Below are 4981 nucleotides of genomic sequence, written 5' to 3'. Positions count from 1 at the left end.
GTGGCTTCAAAAGCTTTTTAAACTGGAAGTTAAGGTGGGATGTTTGGTCTATATAGGCATGCGTCTCAATAGGCTTGTGTGGTAGGGGGGTCCACTACCAAGTCACCACACCAGGATTCTGAAGGCATGCGTTCCCAGACTCCTCTTTACCTTACCATCACCTCTCATTCTCTGTGTTCTTAGGAAAATAACTATAGAATTTTTATCTATAAATATTTTGGGCGACATGTCATGTGCTGAACCTTCTGCTAAGTGCTGGCCTACAATAAGGAACAAGATGGTTCTGGCTACTTTGCTCACAGAACTTAATACTAATCCTAAGGCTGAAGCCGGTACTCCAGGTACCTTGGAGTTTCTCCAAAAATCTAATACTGAGATGAACTGAGATATTGTCTTCTACTGCATTAGCATGGAGGATCCCTCTTCACTTAGTTCACAGGGAATGGAAGCATCTTCCAGACCTTTCCTTAAAATCAAACTGTGTCCTCTATAACTCTTCCTGGACATACACAATTTATATCTGAATCTGGAGTTTTTTCATACTCCCCACCACCACCACCCCACTCACCCCCTCCCTAGTCCAACACCAACTACTATAAATTTTATCCCCTAAAATGATTTTGAGTCCATCTACTTCTCTTCATCTCTACTGCAAACACCCATTCAAGCTATTGTCATCTCTGATCTCAACTACAGCACATTCATTCTTTCACATCTTCAAGATTTCTCACTGCCATCAGGATTTTTCAAAATTAAAATCTGATCATTCTAATCCTCTCCCCACCACCATTTCTCTAAGCCTTTCAACATCTTCCCATGGCACTTTTCCTAAATACTAAAATATGTAATAAAACCCATATTACCCTAGTGCTCATCATTCGCCTCATTTTAGGCCACTCTCCTTCTCACTTTATCTGCTTATCTCATGTCCTTAAGCCTTTGCCCATGCTTTTCCCTAGAAAGTTCTCCATTTTGTCCACTTATCTCATTTCTTCATCCTCCAAATCACAGCCACTTCCTCAGGGAAGCCCACACAATTTCAAATCTTGACTACCACCTTTATCCCATCTTACCCACTCTTACTGTACCATATACTTTACTTCAAGGCACACATTACAGTTTGTATTTATGTATTTGTGCAGTTAATTATTTAATTAGTCCCCCAATTAGATTGTAAGTGCCATGAGGTCCGAAATCATGAAACTTTGTTTATCTTTTTATTTCCTTGTTTAGCACAGAGCTTCCATAGACTGGCACACAATAAATATGTGTATAAGGAAGGCAGAAAGCAGCCTATTTTAGCCTTTCCAACTAAGGAGCTATCCATCACTTAAGATCAAGCTTCCCAATTCCATTAGTTGTGCTACCAATCTGCCAGTTCAACTGAAGTCTTATAATTTCTTTAAACCTTTTAGAATTACTAAAGGGTTCCCTGATGGTGGTTCTGTTATCAGCTTCCCCCCAGAGCTGGTCACCATTGCCATAGTGATTTCCCATGACCTGGTGGCCCAGAGACAGACTGTAAAGGTCCTGCTGCCATGTCATGCATTCCTGAGCCCAGTATTCACAGAGGAAAGGCATCAGGAGTCATTTAGTCCATTTTGCTGCCTGCAGGCAAGGACATGCCTAAACCATCCAGGCTCAATAAAATATTTTCCATTTAAAATCTCTCCAGAGGTGATGACAGCACAAGTCTGTGATGAAAATGAGAGCCAGTGAAGGACACTTTGAATGGATTTACAAAGCATGGGACTATATAGCGCAGAGAATCCGGTGGTGGAAGAAGGACCGTGGTTAACAGGACAAATAGGAGAATGTTCTCTCATGAATGAATACAAATATGTAATGCTAGTATAGGGTGTTAATAATTGGGTAGTGTGATAGTTAAGCTAATGTGTCAACCTGGCCAGGTAATGGTACCCAGCTGTTTGGTCACAAGCAAGCACTGGGCTAATTGTAATACAAGGGCTTTACATGGACTTTAATCATCAGTGAGCTGATTGCATGGATATCCAATCAACTGAGAAGATTGCCACCAGTAATGAGTGACGTCTCATCCAATCAGTTGAAGGTCTTAAAAGGGAAAGTGATTTCAGCATTCAGAGAGAAAATTCCCATCTCTACTTCCCATTTCCTGGGAACTCATCAAGGACCTTTTTGGGAGTCTCTGGTTGCAGCTTGCCCCGTGGAATTTGCACTTGTGCATCCCCATGATTGCATGAGACTATTTTACAAAGTCTCATACTATTTATACATATCTCCTGTTGGTTCTGTTTCCCTAGAGAACTCTTACTAATACAGATGGGTAGAGGGAAAAATACACCAAATGTAAGCTATGGGCTATAGTTAGTAGTAATATTTTGATGATAATATTTTGATGATACTCTTTCATAGTTTGTAAAATTGTTTCACAGCAATGCAAGGTGTTGGTGGTGGGGTGATGTATGGGAGCTCTGTATGATGTTATGCATGTTTGTCTTGTAAGCTCACAACTTTTTTTAGACTCTTATTATTTACATATGTTGATGTGTGAATGATAAACTTCAATAAATTTTTTTATTATCTTTTTTTTAAAAGATACATAAATCACACAAAACGTTACATTAAAAAATATAAGGGGTTTCCATATACTCCACACCCCACACACCCCACTCCTCAACATCAAGAACTTCTTTCATTAGTGTGGTACATTCATTTCATATGATGAGTACATTTTGGAGCACTGCTACACAGCATGGATTGTAGTTTATATTGTAGTTTACACTCTCTCCCAGTCCATTCAGTGGGTTATGGCAGGATATATAATGTCCTGCATCTGTCCCTGCAATATCATTGAGGACAACTCCAAGTCCCGAAAATGCCCCAGTATCACACCTTTTTCCCTTTCCCTGCCTTCAGCAACTTCCACAGTCACTGTCTCCACATCAATGATATAATTTCTTCCATTGCTAGAGTCACAATAATTCTATAGTAGAATACCGGTAAGTCCACTCTAATCCATATTTTATTCCTCCATCCTGAGGACCCTGGGATGGCGATGTCCACACCACCTCTAAATCGAGAAGGGGCTTAGATTCCACATGGCTGATGAATGGAATTCTCCTGCTTGCTGCTGTAGACTCTCTCAGTTCCCTGGTGTGGTGGTTGACCATCCTCAATTCCCTGTTAGCTGACATAGGTAAGTCTAACAAACTGGAATTTAGGTGTTGCAACTCTACTGAGGCTCAGGGCTCAGCTGGCACATAGACAGTCCAGAGAGTCAAGTCTCCTGAACATACATCAACCCCGGCACCAACCACATGTTCAGTAAAAGTGACAGAAGAGGCATGTGTAGAGAGAACACATTTGAGTCCAGCTCCATCACACTCAGGAGCACAATTCCAAAGTAGGGCCCACTGGCAAGGCACTGAACTCCAGAACCATATGTCATGAACATAGGACATGGGTGTCTCCGTAGCCCTCAGGAGCACCACTACCTAGGGATGTGTCTTCTTTGGCTGTCTCTGAGATCCTGCTGAGATGTTTGTAAGCATGACCCCTCTGATGACCTTCCAACTCACTTAAGTCTCTTAGCCATATAAACTCATTTGTCTTTATCATTTCCCCCTTTTATTCAAGGTCTTTTTCTACCAGCTGGTGCTTGGTAGTAATCCCTGGGAGCCAGGAAGGCTCATCCCCAAGAGTCATGTCCCATGCTGAGGGGAAGGTAATGCATTTATATGCTGAGTTTGGCTTAGAGAGTGGACACATTTGAGCAACATGGTGGTTCTCAGGAGGTAACTCTTAGGCACCCTGCAGCTCTAGGCCTCGTTGAAATTTCAAGTACACAGGCTCATAAGCATAGTCATCAGCATCAAGGGCCCATTATTAGACCATCCTTCTTCACTGGTCTTTGCTCTTGTACTTGGGGGATTGTTGCTGCTCCATTGGGGAGTGCAGCAGAGTTTCCCGGAATGGGAACTCAGCACTCCCTCAGTTGTCATGTGACACTCTACCCACTATGTCAATACCCAATGAACAACCAAACATATCTATATACCCTATATGCAAGCCCTGGAGAACTCCCTCCCCTTCATGCATCCCCTGTCAATGACACCCCACATCTGTGCTCCTCCCCCGCCATAGTTTAACCACTCTGTGATCCAAAACTTCAAAAATGAAGTCTAATATATTGCCAGATTCAATTAATAGGAAAATGAAATAGTAATGATAGGTTTAAAGATTAGAAATAGAATACATAATAATTTAGGATATTAAAAAAACATCATTAAAAAATTTTTTTTTGACATTTTGCCTTTCATCACTATAATAGGTATTGCCCTGTATGTACAGTGGCAAGGCAATCTCTTCCTTTTCTTCCTCAGTGTCTACATTTATCTTTTTTTATTATTATTACGTCTTCAAAAAAGTTTTAGGTCACAGTAAAGTCACACATAGAATAGGGGGAACTCCCATATATCCAACATCAAACCTTTTTCTCCTTCCCCAGCAATGATCTTTTTACATGTGGAGGTTACATTTGCTGCAACTGATGTACAGATATTGAAACATAGCTACTAAACATGGTTCCATTACGGTTTACATTATGGTTTGCATTTTAGACTATACACCTTTCTAAATTTTGGGTGAGACTTAACATTTGCCTGTATCCATCATTGCAGGATTTGCAGAACGCTTCCATGCCCCCTCCCCCAATTACCCCCTTTTCCAACTATTCTATTCCTCTCTCCCTCTTCCCTTAGGACCCACAGTGACAACCAAGCTTCACTCCTTAAAGGACAAGATTCATAGACACTTGCAACAATGCTGAGGGCTTGACACACTAGTATGTCCTCCCCCCTTGGGAGCCACCCATGTTCTTGAGAGACACCCTCCCCTCTGTTTGAGCACATTAGGCCTCCCCAGAATGGGGGCATAACACCTTCCCTCTCATTGTATAGTTCTCCACCCACTGATGTAACACACTGTGACAGGATGAGCA

This window comes from Dasypus novemcinctus, chromosome 7 (genome assembly GCF_030445035.2).
Source record: "Dasypus novemcinctus isolate mDasNov1 chromosome 7, mDasNov1.1.hap2, whole genome shotgun sequence".
In the NCBI taxonomy this organism is placed as follows: Eukaryota; Metazoa; Chordata; class Mammalia; order Cingulata; family Dasypodidae; genus Dasypus; species Dasypus novemcinctus.
The sequence above is the reverse complement of the archived record's forward strand: the minus strand, read 5'-3'. Positions refer to the sequence as shown.